General features: G+C 40.4%; 1 long non-coding RNA gene across 1 annotated transcript in view; it reads left to right on the forward strand.

The window, feature by feature from the left end:
• The window catches only part of LOC144312982 (uncharacterized), a 38,234-nt gene extending 23,249 nt beyond the window's left edge, over positions 1 to 14,985 (forward strand). Inside the window, exons 11-12 of the long non-coding RNA XR_013378623.1 lie at positions 4,580 to 9,667; positions 14,063 to 14,985. This is a non-coding gene — a long non-coding RNA (uncharacterized LOC144312982). The remainder of the gene's footprint in view (positions 1 to 4,579; positions 9,668 to 14,062) is intronic.
• The last annotated feature ends 5,452 nt before the right edge of the window (positions 14,986 to 20,437 follow it).

A 20,437-nucleotide genomic window follows, 5' to 3' on the forward strand; every position in this document is an offset into this window, starting at 1 on the left:
CCTCTGGAATGGGAGAAGATATTTGCAAATGACATATCTGGTAGAGGGTCATTAATATCCAAAATGTAAAAAGAATTTATAAAACTCAACACCCCAAAACCAATTAATCCAATTAAGAAATGGGCAGAAGACATGGACATGAATAGACATTTCTCCAAAAAAGACAGACCGGTGGCCAACAGACACACGAAAAGATGCTCAACATCACTCATCATCAGGGAAATGCAAATCAAAACTACAATGAGATACTACTTCACACCTATGAGAAAGTCTGAAGTCAACAACACAAGAAACAAAAATGTTGGCAAGGATGTGGTGAAAAAGAACCCTCATGCACTGTTGGTGGGAATGCAAACTGGCACAGGCATTCTGGAAAACAGTATGGAGTTTCCCCAAAAAGTTAAAAATAGGGCTACCCTACAATCCAGCAATCACACTACTCAGTACTTACCCAAAGAATACAAAAATCCTAATTCAAGGGGATAATACACCCCAATATTTATTGCAGCATTATTTACAATAGCCAAGTTATGGAAAGAGCCCAAGTGTCCATAGACTGATGAACGGATAAAGAAGAGGTGGGATATATATATATATATATATATATATATATATATACACACACACACACACCTCTGCTTGTTTGCCCTCTCTCTCTCTCTCTCTCTCTCTCTATATATATATATATATATATATATATACACACACACACATATACACAAAGGAATATTACTCAGCCATAAAGAAGAATGAAATCTTGCCATATACAATGACATGGCTGGAGCTAGAGGTAATATATTAAGTGAAATAAGTCAGAGAAAGACATGATTTCACTCATATATTGGATATAAGAAACGAAACAAATGAGCCAAGGGGAGAAAAAAAGAGGCAAACCAAGAAAGAGACTTTTTAAAAAAAAAAGATTTTATTCATCTATTCATGAGGACACAAAGAGGCAGAAACATAGGCAGAGGGAGGAGCAGGCTCCCACGGGGAGCCTGATGTAGGACTCTATCCCAGGACCCCGGGATCATGACCTGTGCCAAAGACTCTCAACCACTGAGCCACCAGGCATCTCAAGAAAGAGACTCTTAACTATAGAGAACAAACTGATGGTTACCAGAGGGGAGGTGGGTGAGGGGAGTGGGTTAAACAGGTGATACGGATGTAGGAGTGCACTTGTGATGAGTGCTGGGTGATGCCTGGAGGTGTTGAATTACTATATTGCACACCTGAAACTGATATTACCCTGTATGTTAACTAACTGGAATTTAAATAAAACTTAGAAAAAATCCTTTCTCTAGGAGCCCAATCCATTTTTGCAGGGGCTTGTGGCATCTTCCTACTCCCTAACTACATTGAGACCCTCACCAACTAATGGAGGTTGGAAAGCAATGTGTATAAGGAGGGGCAGGGAGCTGGGAGCACAATGCCAGTGCCTAGGGGTGTTGTAAGGTTTTCATCAGCAATTCATTCTGCACTCTTTGTATCTGGTTTCATTCCAATTGCTTCACAGCCAGTAGCACTCAGAAGGGACATATATTTAGACTAGACTTCAAGTCTCTTGTCGAAGTTTTCTGTGTATAATGAAACAGCAATGCACTGGTCCTTTCTCTACCTATCATTTTCCTCTCTGCTTCAGTTCTGCCCAGCTATTGATATCTTGTAAGTATGCACAGTAACTAGGACCCTGGTGGATCAGCAGGAAACTAGTATTTGTTAAATTCTTATAGATGGCAAAAAAGAAACGTATCCAAGTTACCTTCAGTGTTTCTTAGTGTGAGCTTGGAGCCATGTACATGAGGACCATTCGTGGCTGGTGCATTTAGCTGGGCAGGTTGTACACTGCACAACTCTCAGGAGGCATTCACATCATCAATATGTGTGTGCCTGGTGGAGTACAGTGGATAACCTGTGTGCACAAATCATGGCTCTCTCTGAGGCTCCACCCTAGTTCTACTGCATCAGAATCTCTAGGGAAGGGACTCAGGAATCTACATTTTAACAAATTTCACAGGCTTCTATTAAGGCTCAAGTTTGAAAATCACAGCTTAGGAGATAGATTTTAACAGAAAGATGTACTAGAAAGAAGGTAAGGTGGGGAATTATGTCAGCACCTATGCCATCACTGGATCCTCTGCTTATTTGCCATTCAGAAGATGGTTGCCCTGATAGTGATCTGGTCATCTTTTCAATGTCTTTCAAAGAGGCCTCTATTGCTTTCTTCCCTGTGTACTTTTACATTCCAACTTTCCAGGAGAGAAGTTCTGATTGGGCTGGGTTGTCACCACTCAGTATGGAGTGCTCCGATTAGGTAGCATGCCAAGTCATCTCCTTGACAATAAGTCTTGCTCATGTTCATCTTATGTACATGTGGTTGCTTCAGTCCTGGGCACTCATTTTTGGATCAGTGACTATCAGCTATAGTATCTTAATGAAGAAAGAACTCCTCATGACCACTCTCCTCTGAATGGAGATGTGGGCATAGCCGACGTGTAGTACTTCACTGTTTATCAGGACAGGAAGGGAATATAAATACTCAATACACCATCTAGTTGCCATGTCCTGTAATAATAGGAGCAAATATGTATTGAATATGACCTTATGCCAGATGTTTTTCTAAGCATTTGAATAGCATTCATAATTTAACCTTCAGGGATCCCTGGGTGGCGCAGCGGTTTGGCGCCTGCCTTTGGCCCAGGGCGCGATCCTGGAGACCCGGGATCGAATCCCACATCAGGCTCCCGGTGCATGGAGCCTGCTTCTCCCTCTGCCTATGTCTCTGCCTGTCTCTCTCTCTCTCTCTCTCTGTGACTATCATAAATAAATTTTAAAAAAAATCAGTCTTAACCTTCAAAAGCAACTTTTCGGGGTAGATGCTATTATTATCTTCATTTTATAGACTAAGAAATTGAGGCATAGATCTTGTCCAACACTTTGTATATGGTGGAGCCACAATTGGAGCTCACACAATTTAGCTCTGAAGCCATTGCTTTTTTTTTTTTTAAGGGGGATATATCTATCTATCTATCTATCTATCTATCTATCTATCTATCTATCTATCATCTGCCATCCAGGTGCCCCTGAAGCCATTTCTTTTGCTTTCTATGACTTTTGACATGATTTTTGAGTCATGAAAGAAGATTGTGTATGTGTGTATGTGTTTGTGTGTGTTGGGGGTAGGACAGTTATAAGAGGGAGAATGCGGGGTGCCTGGGTGTCTCAATTGTTTAAGTATCTGCCTTTGGTTCAAGTCATAATCCCGGAGTCCTAGGATTGAGCTGCACGTTGGGCTCTTTGCTCAGCTGGGAGCCTGCTTCTCCCTCTATCCCTTCCCCACTCATGCACTTTCTCTCAAATAAATAAATAAAATCCTTAAGAAAAAAATATAAGGGAGAATGCAATGCACAAATCCTGTCAGAAAGGCAAGCATATGCAGAAGCCTCCACTGTTGCATGTTGGGGGAGGGAGTCAGAAGCAATGACAGGCAGATGCCACAAAGGGAAAGCTGGGCTTTCCTTGAGGGCTAGAGTCTAGCAAGAAATCCTGAGGGGTTATTCTTACTCCTCTCTGACTTCTTAAAAAGGAGTATAAATGACATCTAATTGTCTTCAGTTCCTTTTAAAAATAAAGCCAAACTATAAACCTTCCTTTGGAGCCATTTTCTTCTATTCTGTGCCAGTTCCTCCAGGGAGGGCTCACGTACCTTTATAGGGAAGCCTTGAGAATTTAGGATTAGATAGGAAAGTGTGGCTCTATGTTTAACAAAAGAAAATGGAGGGGGTTGTACCTACATTGCTGAGGAACACAGAGTGTGTAGCAGGGATGTGGAATGGAAGACTCTTCTACTCTGAACAACTCTCTGAAGGTCCATGCCCAGAGCAGCGACTAAGCTGTAATTGGTCTCCACTACAGGTTGAGGCAATTATTCTAGTATTTCAGGAGGTAGGGGAGCTATTGAATTACTATAATAATGATCTCCATTTCCTTTCTTTCCTTTTTTTGTTTGCAGAAAGAGAGAGGAGAGAGAGAGAGAGAGAGATATCTGGTCTGCTCATGTCAACGTGCTTGCTTGCTATGGACCCCCTCCCAAATCCTTAACTTTTTGAGTGAAACAACACAGTAGTCATTCAAAAATCATTTAGAGGCCTCTGTGGGTCTTGTCAAGGTCTCCTTGGTGCTTCTGAAATGAAACCTTTTCACCTTTCATGAGCTACTTTTTCCTTTCAATCAATGGTTTAGGAAGTAACAGGGGAGATTTGAGAAGAAAGTGGCTATTTCATGTCATTCCCAGGTTACAATCAGTTTCTTGTGGGCCAAGATTAATTTTGTATAGTCCTGACTGAAGCCAGGGGGAAATGGGCACGATGACCTTTGCCCTCCCAAATTCTGAGCAGGCCAGGGGGGCTGTGCAAGGTTTGGGTTCTGGCCAACACTTGACACACTGTGTGAATTGGGTATTTATACACTACAAACCAATGGGTCTTGGTGCTGAGAGCAGAATTTGAACGAGGGGGCTATGGTTCTCTGGGTCAGTTGTTCCTCTGAGAAACACTCACAAAGATGTTCTCTGTTTCAGGCAAAACAATTACACCAGAGACTTTGGGAGTTTCAAGACAACTGAATGTACGATAAGAAAGGGGATATCTTGGAGAAGATAGACTGTCTATCTCTATTGGGATTCTTCTGTAAGGCACATTATTGACTTCAAGGCAAGAGGCCATGAAAGTGTGACTTTCCTTAAGACAGTAAACTCTCTGTTTTCTCAAGTGAATGGAAAAAAAGGGGTGCATTGGTTCCCTATATCAGTTTCCAGAAATGAGTATATTGTACAATGTAGTTCATCTACAATGCTTCCAAATATAATTTATTGTTACTCAGATGATTCAGAAGACCTGGTATGTCATCAAGATAAACAGCAAATATTTTGTGCTGCAGCTGCATTGAGAAGGCATTATCCAGTGACTTCTAGCAATGAGTCAGGAAAATAAAAAATAAGTGCCTTTCTCTGTTACAACATATTCTAAACCAATCATTCAATCAATTGGAATTTATAGTTTATCTACAACTGTTGAGGGATTATATAGGTATGTGGAGCATATAAAGAAAATGTATGCAATGGTCTCACTGGTTTCAAAGAAAATTACATCTACAAAAGTTCTTGTCAGAGTTTAAGACTAGAACTTAGTATTTGGGGTTTGTGATGGGTTTGCTAGCTCTGCCCCTACTGTCTACTTTACCTGACTTCTAACATGCCTTCTTGCATTGTAGTGGCTGGTGAACCAAACACCACATTTCCCAGACTACCCTACCCTCAGGGCTCTGAATGTGATTTACGTCCTGCCATTAAGTTGCACTAGTGCAATGTTTGGAAGGTAAAACGAGGCAGAGGCCATGCTTTTGCTGCTTCTGTTTTTTCTTTTAAAAGTTTAGTCATGGAGGTATTTGAATTTTCTGTAGCAGCATTAGCAGAAGTTTGTGGGTGTTAAGAGGTGGTCACAGAAAGCTCATTTTGCAAGTGAGGACTAAGGCATGTCTGGTTTCACATGGCACCACCTTCCTCTCCTTGAGGCCCACCCCACTGCGGTGGCTTCTGGACTTTGGCAGTCATATTGTTTAGGAGATGGCAGTTTCCTCATCTGGGGAGAACAAAGATCCCTTGGTGATCCAGGTCTTCATGTAGTTTTGGGAGTCATTTCTGAAATGTCAACCTAAATTTGGACTCTTCTAAAGATTCAGTGAGCTTTTCAATGCCCTATAATAATTTTTTTTTTCATTCTTCAACTTGCTAGAATGGCTTATGTTCTCTGGAACTAAATCTATCTATGCCTATAATTGGTACTAGGAGAGTTATAGGCAACAGACTCTTAAAAAATTGGAAATTTGGATTCATTTTTCCTGACTATTGGGTTTGAAAGTAGCAATGATTATGGAATATGGAATTAGAATATGGAATATGAAATATTAGAATATGGAATATTGGCAGTATATGACATGGAGTGGTGCAATAGTGACTTAAAATATTGATTACTTAGAGTGAAGAGCTCAGTGAAGGCAAAGATTTTGGTAGAGTGCCTGCTGACCATCATGGTGAGAATAAGGAATACAAGGTCTGTGGAGTTGGGTGGCTGTTTTACCTACGTTGGAGAACTTCAAGAAAGAAAATGATATGCTCAGAATTTTAAAGTTATTGGCATGAGGCATGATCAGAGGACCAAGGAGCTTCTATGACTTTCTAGAAGAACCATTTATTTCATGTAGTTGCAAGGCTTATGCATTCTAATATCAAATACCATTTGATTCTGTGGGTTGATGATTAAAAGATAATCTAAACTCATAGAACCACTAGGTCTTTTATGTAAAACTTTGGGTATTGATTGGGAAAGAGTGGGACCCTGAGAATTGGAACTACTTGGGCGGGTTCAGTCCAACCTTCCAAGATCCCCAATATTCCAGTGAGCCTCCATTGCCAGTAAAGCATCTTGTCCTTCCCTGTCTCATAAGGCTGGTCCAGCCTTGCTAGAGACTATAATGGCTTTACTGAGATAGTTTCCTTGCAACGGGATGTCAGTTTTCTTCCTGCCCCTATTTCCAACCATTCATTGTTCTCTATTGGAAGTCAAACACCAGTATGTCTCTAGAAGGACAAGTACAATGTCTATCTTATGAGACAAATGTTTACATACCCAAGGATTTGCAATATTTTGCTCATTTATATCAGCAAAACCCTAGGGAACAGGTGTAGGAATGGATTAGGAGAATCTAGGCCAGAGAGAAAGAAACAATTTTAAATCTGGCTTAATTTTTTGGTATGGGTGCATTTCCCAAAGATTCTGGGTTCATTGTTCTAGTGAGTTCAGCTGGTAATAGTTGTAATTCTAGGCCTGGTTGAATGACTGGAAATGGGACTTAGTGAAGGTCTACATGGAAGGAAATTCAGGTGTCCAAAATCCATGGTATAATATAGGGGCAGGAATCTAAATTCTTAAGAGAAAGGACTATTTCATGTATGACCCAGTAACTTACTAAGGAGACCCAGAGGATGCTCTTTTCACCAAGACATTGAAAAACAAAGTTGTGAGAAATATATCCTTGAAAAGTATTGCAGTGAAGTCCTAGGTCAGGGGTAAAGGTGAGAGATGCTGCTCTTGAAATGGGTATGTTGATTGCAGTGGATCTGTTGAGGTCTTGGAGTGGGGAAGGACAAGTAGCAACACTTAAATGCAGATGCAAAGTTAAAGCAGCTTCTGGTAATAGAGCTGGAAAAGTTCATTGGGAAGCTGATTGATCATGAGTAATTAATTGATCATGAGGTTTCCAGGAATGAATAGATGGCTGATCTATCAGGATCCCGCTTGATATACATAATAAAAAATGCTCCCTCTGAGAAATAGTCCTGGCTTACTTTTCATGGCATACCAAGTGATCACATGACCTGAGCTGTCTGTGGGCTTGGTGTTATCTTATGAATCAGGCTGTAAGAATGGGTCTTTTAATTCTTAATTCTTTAACACTTCATCATTAAGTGGTCTTGAAGGCATAAGTACATTGCTGGAAAGCTCATACTCCCAGGTATCACCTACTGCTGCATTGTCCTCTTCCTTAGCCAATACCCATAGATTCTCGGGGTGAGCCCAATGAACGTTAACTGGGGGAGGGGGAATCAAGACTCGTTTAGGATGTGTTCCACAAAATATGCTTGTGTTAGTGAAAGTCGACTTCTGCACCATTATAGCCCCACCCAGTGGTAACTTTGAAGGATAGTAGTGGGAAAAAAAATCAGTGATTTGAATTTATCAATGTGATCTGAAAATAAAGGTGGGCAGAGGTCCAGGCTGACACAGATACATTGGTTATGGCTTTAAAAAAAAAAGATTTTATTTATTTATTCATGAGAGAGACACACATACACACACAGAGGCAGAGACAGGCAGAGGGAGAAGCAGGCTCCATGCTGGGAGCCCAATGTGGGACTCCATCCCAGGACTCTAGGATCAGGCCCTGGGCTGAAGGCAGATGCTTAATTGCTGAGCCACCCAGCATTCCCATTGGATATGGTTAATGGTCAGTAGAATAGCTGGATGGTTAGAGATTTGGAAGGAAATAGATAGGAGGACTGGTGTCAAGGACTGAGGAAGAGATGTGTGAATGAACCCTTAGAAGGGTCACACTTATCTTCACATTTGTTTACGATAGGGCATGTTTTGAGGATTAGTTGCTAAAAAATAAGTTAGACGCACTCACCTGCCTTGTGGATGTCTGTAAGCCCGCTTTCCACAGCCTGACGGTGTTTCCTCATAATTAGATTCAGGTTATGCATTTTTGGCAGGAATGTCACGTAACTAATATCGGTCCTCAGTGAAAACACCAGGAGGCACATGATATCAGTTAGTCCCATAAAACTGAAATTTGAGATTGCCCCTCACCACTTGGGCACCACATGCAAATAAGACCAACAGGCAAAAGAGGGATCATCATCAGGTCAGCTGGGTGATTGAGCCTGGTTATCAAGAGGAAATAGGATAGTCATTATACAACGGAAGCAGGAATGGAGGGGTTTTTGTGCCCAGTGGAAACGTTATATTAAATTCTATATTTAATGTGTATATTAAACATATACCTTACATGGAAGAGTACAGAAATTGAGTATATTCAGGATCCCCTAGTGCTCAGATTCACTAGGAATGAAGATCTGGGTGACTCCACCAGCTAAAAAACTTGGCCCAGCTGTGATGCTGAGAACGAAAGTAACCTACAACGGGCTGCGGAGGGAGGACAAGAGTTGTAAATAACGTCGATAGGCTTGCACCTGAAACTGGAACTACCATAACCACCACTGATCTCTTCATTGCCCTGAAGTGCAGTTTATATAATTACCCATTTCCCTTCTTCTGGCAGTTTTATGTATGGTCTACTGATGGTGGCTAATTTTATAAATTAATTGATATACAATGAACATCCTGGTGGAATTGAAACTGAACTGGAGAAGGAATAAATATCATCCAAAGACAGAGACTCATGGAAGTTTGGGTGTCTTCAGGGAAGGGGAGTACATTTTTTTAGTACAGGGACAGTTATGTTATTATCATTTGGAGGGTTAAATACGGAGAGAAGTATGGATGTTGATGAGCTGGGGGAACAGTGAATGGCATTTATGGTGGATTGGAGCTCAATACCCATTCAGGCTTTCTTCTGTGAACTTTCATGATCTGCAGAAGTTAGTAAAAAAATTATTTTACCCAGATTCTCCTGTAGCTAAAATTTTGGATGTCATAGAGTCTGGGCCAATCGAACATACTTGTGTAAGATTTAGAAGGTAGAAGTGGAGTGGACACTATGTTCTGCTGTGCTTGTTTTTTTCTAAAAAGCACAATCACAGGGGAGTTGGGGATTTTTAATTTTTATTTTTTTCCTGTGGCAGCTTTAACATAGCTACCAGCAGTTAGTAGCTCAGTTTGAGTACTAAGAGGCAGAGCATTGGGCCCTCCCACCTGCTGGTATGTATGCAGGCCTGGTGCAACTTTCTGATGGGACGGCCTCCTGGTTGTAGCTGCTTCCTCATCACAGCGGAGGCAGAAACTCCTTTGGTGGCTCATTTCTGCATTGTGGCTTTTTGTTCCTGAAAGCTTGACTTGGAGGCTATTTCTTTGACTTTCCCAATGATTCGGTAAGCCTTGGCAGTAGCCTGTAATAAGTACTTTTCCTGCTTAAACTAGCTACGATGGGTTTAATTCTTTGCCAATAAATCCCGATCTCTACACATAGGGGTTTGGGAGCCCACTATCCTGTGCCAATACTTTCCATGAGGAGCAAGCAGTTCAGGGGTAGCTTCTCTGCTACTGCTGGTTATGCTCCCTATTTATTCTGGAGAGAAATCTGTCAAAATTTAGATGTCAGCTTATGCCTTTTATTGCTCTTTCATCTGCTTTTGATTCTAATAAGAAACAGCATGGTCTGAAGAGTATGAAGAGGGGTTAATGAAAACATATCACACCCTCTATGACAGTGGTTCTCAAACTCAGCTGCACATCAGAATCATCTGGGGAGTTTTAAAAATTCCTGATTCCTGGGCTGAACCCAGATCATTGAAATCAGAATTTCTGGGTGTGAGACTCAGGATTCATTATTTTTGAAAGCTCCCCAGGTGATTCCAGTGTTTGCAAGGTTGAAGAACCAGTTAAGTCTGGGAAGAAAGAGAGGTGAATTTTCAGCTTTTATAGGAGTTGCAGTTGGGGAGAAATAAAATAGTAGTAAAGTAGTAAATTTACCATCTCACAGTCAGAAATCCAAAATGGGTCTCATGGGGCTAAAATCAAATCGTCTATAGGGTCGGGTTCCTTCCTGAAGACTCTAAGGGAGAATCTGTTATTCTTGCCTTTTCCAGCTTCTAGATATTGTCTGCATTCCTTGGTTCTTGACCCTCTTCCATCCTCAAAGCTAGCAAAGACTGAAACTTTCTCATGATGCCCTCTTCCTGGTTTTGACTGTCTCTTCCAGTATTACAGACCCTGTAATGGGCCCATTAAAATCATCCACGTTAGTCTTTCCCTCTCAAAGTCAGTTGACCAGCAGCTTAATTCCACCTCCAGCCTTAATTCCTGCTTGCTATGTAACCCAACATATTCAAAGTTTCTGCAGGTTAAGATGCAGATATTTTTGCAGGGCATGGGTGGGATGGACATTATTTTGCTTATCATAAAGAAATAAGGGACAAGGACACTGGAGAAGAGACACCCTAGGGATTCCTTCCTCACACATTTTGAATCAGAAGAGGCAATTGGAGTGGCCAAATCACTCAGAAACTATTATACCCTTAATTCAGATGTGATGGGAAGCCTGGTATACTGTATATTCATAATTCTGTAAGAAGCAGGGTTAGCCAGAATGGATTGCTTAGAGATTAGATAGTAATTTGGGATTGTTTAGTTTTGTTACTTTTCACCCATATGCAAAATTGTATTTCAGGGATTTGGAACTTTGCGCAATCACCTGGATGCCTAGCTATAGATAATGGTGGAATGCAAACATGCCAACCTTCCGGTTTACTGATCTGTGGCCTCTTGTTAGGCACCAGGAGGGGCCTACCATAAACAGGTGGGCCTGCCAGCTACTTGTTTTTCTCTTTTTAAGAGCCATTTGACATTAGCCATTCTTAAACAAAAGTATTCTTTTGGCAGATGTCCTCCAAAGTAGACTGCTCTGTGTCGAGTAACTGCGGCTGTAGGGCTAATTCATGTAGTTTCTACAGAGACACATTGTGCAGCTAATTCATCCGGGCAGGTTCACTGGGAAGCTTTTGCTCCTGAGAGGATTTCTGAGGATTTTTTTTTTGACCTTGCAGAATGATTGGTAGTACCTGCTTTAAGCGGAGAGGAGACCATGCCAAGAGCATCAGAGCCACAATCCACCACATAGAATGCCGTAACCTTAGCATTTTTTCATTGCCATGATAGAGTAGGCCCAGTCTCTTGAGGAAATTGCTGGCTTTGCCACAGGTATCCAGCAGATGCTTATTTTACTGCTTATTCATCTGATCTTCAAAGCAGGGAAGCACCCTTAACCAGCATCTTGGACTATCTACACACTGGGTCTTTGGAAACTAGTTATCTGTGTTTCTCTGGGGCCGTCCTAAAAGGGGATGGGGTGGAGTTAGTTTGCAATAGTGGAAATAAAATTGGATATTTCTGGCTCACTGGCTGTCCCCAGTCCAGACTCATAGGACTCTTGCCCTATGCTCCTCCTTGTGATTCCTGCAGCTCCTACCATTCCTTCCTTTCCAGGCATGAGGTTGGCCCCCTGGGCCCTGGCTCCTAGGTTGCTGCTCCGGCTGCCTGGAAACGTCTCTCTAGCTAAATCTAAGGCACAATTCTAGGTTCTCTCTAAGCTGTCTTAGGCTTTTCTCCGTCTCAATTTTTCTATTTTTGTTTATTTTGTTCCTGCTGATTCCTTATTCTACTTTACATTATGTCATAATATTATTGTGTGGGTTCTTGCTGAAAAGCTCTTCAAAACCTCCAAGCATTAATCCAGGACACAGATCAGTACAGAGTAGTGACACTCGTGTCCCTCTCCCCATTGAGACTGGTGATGAACATCAATTGTGTCTCATTCCTATACGTTGAAAGAGCAGTGGGGATGATACAAACATTAGCCATTTCACTATGTTGATCAAGGAAAGGTTGCCTGCCTGGGTCAGGTGAAGGGAGCTTTACCCAACCAGGTACATTTTTAGGTAGTTCCGATAGGCAAATTGTCCATGAAACTACCACACACCAGGATTTAATCTCAGGACTGAGTAGGTAGAAAACAGTATCACCTGGGTCTTTCATTTTTTGTGGGGGAAAAAAAAGAAAGAAACTAAATATAGCTAACTGAATTTCCAAACGTGAAAAATGTTTTCTGGCATAAATTTAAAATATACAATTTTAGTTCAATTGGCAGCATCTGACAATCAGGTTTTTTTTTTTTTTTTTAAGTCATTTTGGATTGTGCATCTAGGGTAGAAGCTATGCTGAGGAAAACTTGTAAAACTTGTCTGTCGGATTCTTGGTCTCTCTTTTCCTCTTCCCTTTCTCCCCGCCCCTCCACCTCTTACTGTGCCTTTCTTATTTTTTTCCCCCTCCTCCCTGTGCCTAATACTGGATGGAGTTTCCCTGCGGGCCCCAGGGTTGTGCTAATAATAGAGGTAGCTGCTATTTATCAAGCCTTTGCCACTTGCCAGGCACTGTGCAAAGTACCCCAGATACATGACCTCAGCTGTCCTTCCCAGCAGCCCTCCAGGAGGGTGGGCATGTTCATGTCATGAGCCAGGTCAGACGTGGTGGTTAATTCCTCCATTATGTCCTTGGTCAGCATTCCATATAACAAAGTTATTGGTCTTCTTGGCTTTTTCATGCTTGGCTTAAAATATATTGGTAAATATGATGCTGGTTACAGAAAGGAGCTAGCAGGTGGACTGTGAGGAATCGGAATTAGGCTTTATATATGCTCTTAATCCTTTCCCTGAGCAGTAATCACTAGTGGTAAATGAAAATCCTGGGAGCTCTGTTTTATACTGAAGTATAACTGCTTCCTTGCTCGCACTTGTTTTAATACTGGTGGGGATGCATCAGAACCTATCATGTAGGAAAGTATTAAGTTTCAACTTAAACTTTCCTAGTAGGCTCATTATTAACTATTATTGTCAATGCTTAACCATACGAGAAAACAGAAGTACCTCATCTCTCTACTGGGTATTTCATAGGCAAGACATTTCAGGCTGTCTCTGGAAGGTCTGACCTTTTGGGTTGGAGCCAATGAATCAGGAAAGCATGGCAGGTCCACTGAGGCTGGGGTTTTTGTTTTTTTTTTCCTTTTCCTGGCGTGTACTTCATTTTCCTACCTTCCTCACTCTCCTAGTGAACCCACCTGTGTACAGAGTTCTCCAGAGTTCTTCTGCTTCACATATAAAGACCTAAGGCTGCGTTCAAAGTCAGAATCTAGAGCTCTGGGGACTGGCACATGTTCCCCAGTCAGGCAGCAGTGTTCTCACACGGGGGACAGAGCCAGCTAGTTGGGCGAGAGGACACCAAGGGAGCATAGTCTTGCATCAGACGCTGCAGATCTTTCATCACGTTGCTCTGACAATGAGGGTGGAACAACCACAGCTGGAAAGTGATGCAACAGGGCGGAAGGGGCCCAAAGCACTGGGAGTTAAGTTGCCCTTGCAAAAGGGAAGATGGGAAGGGAAGTTGAAAACAATATCTTGAGGCCCTGAATTTAAATTACCAGCTGCATATTACTGGAGACCATCCCACATCCTTTGAGATGAGCTTAAAGGGAATATAGTTAAGTCCCTCAGAGGGCAAGGGGTAGGGATGCTAGAGATCATCATATAATTCACCTTTCTTACTTTTGTTAACCTGAAAAAGAACAATTTGATTCTTGTTATTGTTATTAATTTGTGAATGAAAGCTTTAATGTTAAAAAATCCATAACTTACTGTAGTGGGCTGAATAAAAGCCACCAAAGAGAATTGGTCCTAATATCTAGAACCTGTAACTGTTTCTTTATTTTTTGAAAGATTGTCTTCACAGGTGTGATTTGAGTTAGTGCTCTTGAGAAGGAGAGCTTATCTTGGATTACTCATTGGGCCCCAAATAATTATAGTGTAATCTTTTAAGAAGGCAATAGGGCAAGATGTGACATACACAAAGGAACAAGAGAAAACAAGGTAACTATGAAGACAGAGATCGGAGGGATGTAGCCACAAGCCAAGTAATGCTGGCAGCCACCAGATGCTGAAAGAAGCAAGGAACAGAATCTGCTCTTGAGCCTAAGGAGGGAGCATGGCCCCGGTGACACATCGATTTTGGCCCAGTGATATTGATTTCAGATTTCTTGCCTCCAGAAAAGTGAGGGAATAAATTTTGTTGTTTTAAGCCACCGAGTCTGTAGTAATTTGTTATAGCAGTCATAGAACCCTACTGCACTTGCCTAACTTGAACCTAGTTAGATTCTTAATTCATAAATGTAGATCTCTCTATTGAAAAATATGTCAGAACCAATATGTGCTTACAGAGAAGGAGACACAAGAAATTGGCAGCCATGCTTGCTTCTGGGAAGGGGAACCAAGAGAATAGAGTCTAAAATAAGAGGCAGACTTAGTGTTGTTGCATTTTATATATTCTGGTTCTGTGTGAGATTTTTTTTCCAAATTCATGTATTCCTTTTTTAAAAAAATAAACTTTTTATAGAAACATAAATCAATGGAACAGAATAGAAAGCCCAGAAATAAACCCACAGTTATATGGTCAATTAATCTTTGACAAAGCAGGCAAAAATATGCAATGGGAAAAAGTCTCTTCAACAAATGGTGTTGGGAAAACCGGACAGCAACATGCAAAAAGAATGAAGTGGGACACTTTCTTACACCATGCACAAAAAAAAAAAAAAAACCCCTCAAAATTAATTATGGACCTGAAACCATAAAAATCCTAGAAGAGAGCATAGACAGTAGCTTTTGTGACATTGGCTGTAGTAACATTTTTCTAGATATGTCTCCCAAGGCAAGGAAAACAAGAGCAAAACTAAACTATTGGGACTCCATTGAAATAAAAAGCTTCTACACAGCAAAGGAAACTATCAACAAAACTAAAAGACAACTATGGAATGGGAGAAGGTATTTGCAGATGACATCCAATAAAGGGTCAGTATCCAAAACATATAAAGAACTTGTACAACTCAACATTCAGAAAAGCAGATAGTTCGACTAAAAAATGGGCAGAGGCAGGAATAGACATTTCTCCAAAGAAGACATCTGATGGTCAACAGACACTTGAAAAGATGTTCAACATCACTCATCATCAGGGAAATGCAAATCAAAACCACAATGAGATATTGCCTCACACCTGTCAGAGATTAAAATCAAAAACACAAGAAACAACAAGTGTTAGGGAGGATGTGGAGAAGAAGCAACCCTTATGCACTGTTGGTAGAAATGCAAACTGGTGCAGCCACTGTGGAGCATAGTATGGAGGTTCCTCAAAAAGTTAAAAATAGAATTACCATATGATCTAGCAATCATACTACTGGGTATTTACCCAAAGAATATGAAAACACTAATTCATAAGGATATGTGCACCCCTATGTTTATTGCAACATTGCTTTCAATAGGCAAATTATGAAAGTAATCCAACTGTCCATCAATAGATGAATGAATGATATGAATAGAAGATATGGTATATGTATATGCAATGGAATATTAGCCATAAAAATGTGAAATCTTGGGGATTACTGGGTGGCTCAGTGGTTTAGCGCCTGCCTTTGGCCCAGGGCGTGATCCTGGAGTCCCGGGATTGAGTCCCACATCGGGCTCTCTGCATGGAGCCTGCTTCTCTCTCTGCCTGTGTCTCTGCCTCTCTCTCTCTCTCTCTCTTTCTCTCTCTCTCTCTCTCTCTGTCTCTCATGAATAAATAAATTAAATCTTTAAAAAAAATGAGAAATCTTGCCATTTGCAGCAACATGGATGGACCTAGAGGGTATTATGCTAAGTGAAATAAGTCAGAGAAAGACAAACATCATATGATTTCACTCATGTGGAATTTAAGAAACAAAGCAACCAAAGAGGAGAAAAGAGACAAACCAAATCCAGATTCTAAACTATAGAGAACAAACAGATGGTTACTAGCGGGGAGAGGGGTGGGCGGGCTCGATGAAACAGGTGAAGGAGATTAAGAACACACTTATCATGATGAACACCATGTATGGAAATGTTGAATCACTATATGGTATATTGGAAACTAATATAACACTGTATGTTAAGTATACTGGAATTATAAATAAGTAAATAAATAAATGCACAAATAAGGTATGTCAAAAAACTTTTAAATTTAGGAGAGTTTTAAATTTACAGAAAAATTACGAATATCGTACAGAGAGTTTCCATATACCTACATCCAATTTTCCCTATTATTAGCATCTTGTATTATTAGTATGATACATTTTTCACAATTTGTCACAATGAACCAATATTGATGTGCTGTTTACAGGCTTCTTTTGAATTTCCCTTTTTTTTTTTTTTTTTTTTTTTTTTTACTTAATGTAATTTTCCTGTTCCAAGATTCCATCCAGTATCTCATATTACATTTAGTTGTCCTGTTTCCTTTGGCTCCTCTTGGCTGTGATGGTTTCTCAGATTTTCCTTGTTTTTTATGACCTTGACAGTTTCAATAAATACTAGTCAGTACTGGCTACTAGTCAGTATCTCTTAATCGGGATTTATCTGATGTTTTTCTCATGATTAGACTAGGGCATATTTTCCTTTTTCAGTTACAAACTAGCTAATAAAAAAGGGAATATATTATTAGTACAATATAAATACTTCTGTAGATTATTGTGAGGGTTAAAAGAGTTTGTATGTATGTGTATACATACAAATATTGTTTAGGATATTATTTAGCACTTGGTATACACTGCCTAGATATTATCTATTACTAGTACTGCTATTATGAGGTTAAAAGGTTAAAATAAATGTTTGGATAAAAAAAATGTTATGTAGGACAGTGTGGTAAAGTCAGAAAGATCTATGTTACAATCTCAGCCCTATCACTTGCTAGTTCTGTAATCTGGGGCAAATAACTTTTTAAGCCTCAGTTTTGAAATCTGTAAAATGGGGGTAATAGTACATACTTAATAGGGTGGTCATAAATATTCAAAAGAAAAATGTGTAAAATTTAAATGCTACAATAAATTTTGTGTTGTTTTTAAATTTGATATTGGAAGATCAATTAAATACAATGGGTGGTGAATAATTTGCTTGTTTTTTTTTAAGGTTTATGTATGTATTTATTTATTAGAGAGTGAGAGAGGGAGTGAGTGGGGGGAAGAGCAGAGGGAGAGTCCTCAAGCAGACTTCCCACTGAGCTTGGGGATGGACAGGAGGCTCAGTCTCATGACCCTGAGACCATGACCTGAGCAGAAATCAAGAGTCAGGCACTTAACTGACTGAGCCACCCAGGCGCCCCAGCCAAGTTACTGCTTTAAGTTAGCTGTATTTATAAACATCTCAGCCTTTCTAATTGTGATTTATCCATCAAATACTTGTCTGCTAGAGGTGAAATTCTGTGTAACACAAAGTTACATAAAACACAGTGCTTGCTTACAATACAAGAGGAACAGGAATGAAATGGCCCATGAGTGCAGAAGAAGGGGGTATTTCTGGCAGTTGGGGCAGGTTTGTCAGAAATACAGGTGGCTAGAATCTTTATCTTTTCTTCATTATCAGTATTTAGATATATACTGCAGAAAACTTTAAAAAGCATAAACAAGTAGAAGGAAAATATTCAATCTTCATTCTATTTGGGTATAGCTCCTTCCACTGTTTTTAACCATGAATTTTTGCAAAGAATTACTGAGATCATAGGATATATACAATTTAGTGTCCAGTTTTTTTCACCTACTGTATCATAAACATTCTTTTGTGACCCTCAAACTGCTCCTTAAAGTATCATTTAAAATAGTTGCACAATATTTCTGTGTGCAAATAGGAAAGAGGTTTGAGTGTTGTGAAAGAGATGCAAAATAAAAGTGGTTTCAACAAGACAGGAATTTGTTTCTCTGTTGTGGTCTTCTGCACCAGTGGCTCAGAAGCTCAGTCAACTTTATGGCTGTGCTTTGCCATCTCCAGGTGTGGCCCCCATCTGCAGGATCCGAGATGTCTCAACCACATTTATGTGAAAATGAGAAGGAAGGAAAATAAGATAGGGAAGACCTACCCCTAATCTTTAAAGACACAACCCAGAAAGTATGCCTGTCACTTCTGCTCACATCCCCTTGACTAGACTAGTCATGTGGCTCCAACTAGCTACAAGGAAGGATGGGAAATGTATTTATTCTAGGTGACTATCTGTCTACTAAGACCAGTGTTTCTACTTCTTTAGTTTCTCTTTCTTTAGGAGAAGGGAGATATTGAGGGTCAACTAGCAGTTTCTGTCACACTTTGTATGGCCATATACTGCTTCTAGGAACCACAAGCTACTGCCAGAGACTTTTGACGTTTCCATTTTCTTCTTCTTTTTCAACATTTACTATTATTTATATTAAAATATTTATTTACTCATGAGAGGCACACACAGAGAGGCAGAGATGTAGGCAGAGGAAGAAGCAGGCTCCCTGCAGGGACTCGATTCCAGGACCCCGGGATCACGACTTGAGCCGAAGGTAGACACTCAGCCACTGAGCTACTCAGGTGTCCCGATATTTCCATTTTCTTTTGCTTTAATGGTAAATCTTTAACATTTTGGTACTTACCAAGTGTCAAATGTTTTAAACATTAATTCATTTAAGCCTCACAATAGTCTTATAGATAAAGGTTAGTTTCCTATTTTAAAATGTGGAAAGTGAAGTTAAGGAATTTGCTCAAGGTTCTATTATTGGTAAGTGGAGTGGCCAGCATTTGAACTTAGGGCCCATATTCTATAGCCACCATTGTAGCCTTCTCATCTTTGACCATGTACTAATGATTTCCTTAAAGAAGATTTCTAAAAGAGGAATTACTGAGTCAATGGCTATGGACATTTTTAAAGCTTTTGATATATTATTCCCAATTATTTTATAGAAAAATTGGACCACCTGGCCATTTCCTCCTATGAAAAGAAAAGATGTCCCCCCAGAATCCAAAAAAACTCTTCCCAACTGGGCACATAAGTCATTGTCCTACTATCTTGCTGGAACTGGCCCCTTTGATCAACTCTTCTCACTCTAGGGCTTGATTTTCCCCTCGCTTTTGCCTTCAAACATGGCGGTCATGCTCATATATGGACAGTGGTTATTTTACAGATGCTTGTACCCTCCACTGTGTCCAGCCAATGGTAAAGGAACTCATTGCACATTTGTTGAATGAACATAGAGACACACAGTCTTGTAGAATGTATGCCCAGTGCCTGGGCGTGGTAGGTGTTCAAAATATTTCTTACATAAATTTACAGGCTCTTCTCATGCTGAAATGAATCTTTCCTTGTTCTGCTACTTCCACAAATGATCCCATCATGAGCCTTTTTTTCCATAGCCAAATTTTACAAAATCACAGCAATATGGTTTTCTGTCCTCCTTTCCATCTGCTCCCCAGCTTCGTGCCATCCAGCTCCATCCCAACATCCCCTCCCAAATGCCCTTTCCAAGGAGAGTTCTTAGAATCTGTATGTCCGTGACAAGTGAAGGTAGCACTGTGTGTTTAATCTATCACTATATCCCCACTGCTTAGAGTAGATCTCCAGTAAATATTTATTAGATGAAGGAATATATCTAATTGCTGCTTCTTAATTATAAAATTATGAAATCATTGATCCAGCAGGAGTTCAGCAACCCAAAACATAGTATAGGGATATACTATATTAGAAATTGCTTCAGGAAAAACCACAGGTTAGCACGCCTGGGTGGCTAAGTGGTTGAGCATCTGCCTTTGGCTCAGGTTGTGATCCTAGGGTCCTGGGGTCCTATCAGGATCCATATCAGGCTCCCTGTGGGAGCCCCCTCTGCCTATGTCTCTGCCTCTCTCTGTATGTCTCTCATGAATAAATAAATAAAATCTTAAAAAGAAAAAGGTCAGGTAATAATGATAAACATCTTTCAAAACATAGTGGTGAGAGACGAATAAAAAAAATGGTGTTTGGTGATGTTGGGAATCTACCCCTTCTACTGGCCTGGCTTCATATCAGGTTTGTGTTAGTCAGCAATTCCACTTTGACATTTCTCTCCAATTGCTGTTATCTCTCTTCTGGGGGTCCTCTCCTACCCTGTGGTCTCCTTTTTCTTCCACCCTTCAGCCACTTTAGTATTCTCATCTTTAATTTCTGTTAAGAACTCCCTGAGTGCCCCCATAGCTTTCTCATGGTATGTCCCTTTTGGCACTATAACTTGTATTAATTAAAGTGGTTTCATAATGTGTTTTTGTTTCTTT

This window comes from Canis aureus, chromosome 4 (genome assembly GCF_053574225.1).
Source record: "Canis aureus isolate CA01 chromosome 4, VMU_Caureus_v.1.0, whole genome shotgun sequence".
NCBI lineage: Eukaryota > Metazoa > Chordata > Mammalia > Carnivora > Canidae > Canis > Canis aureus.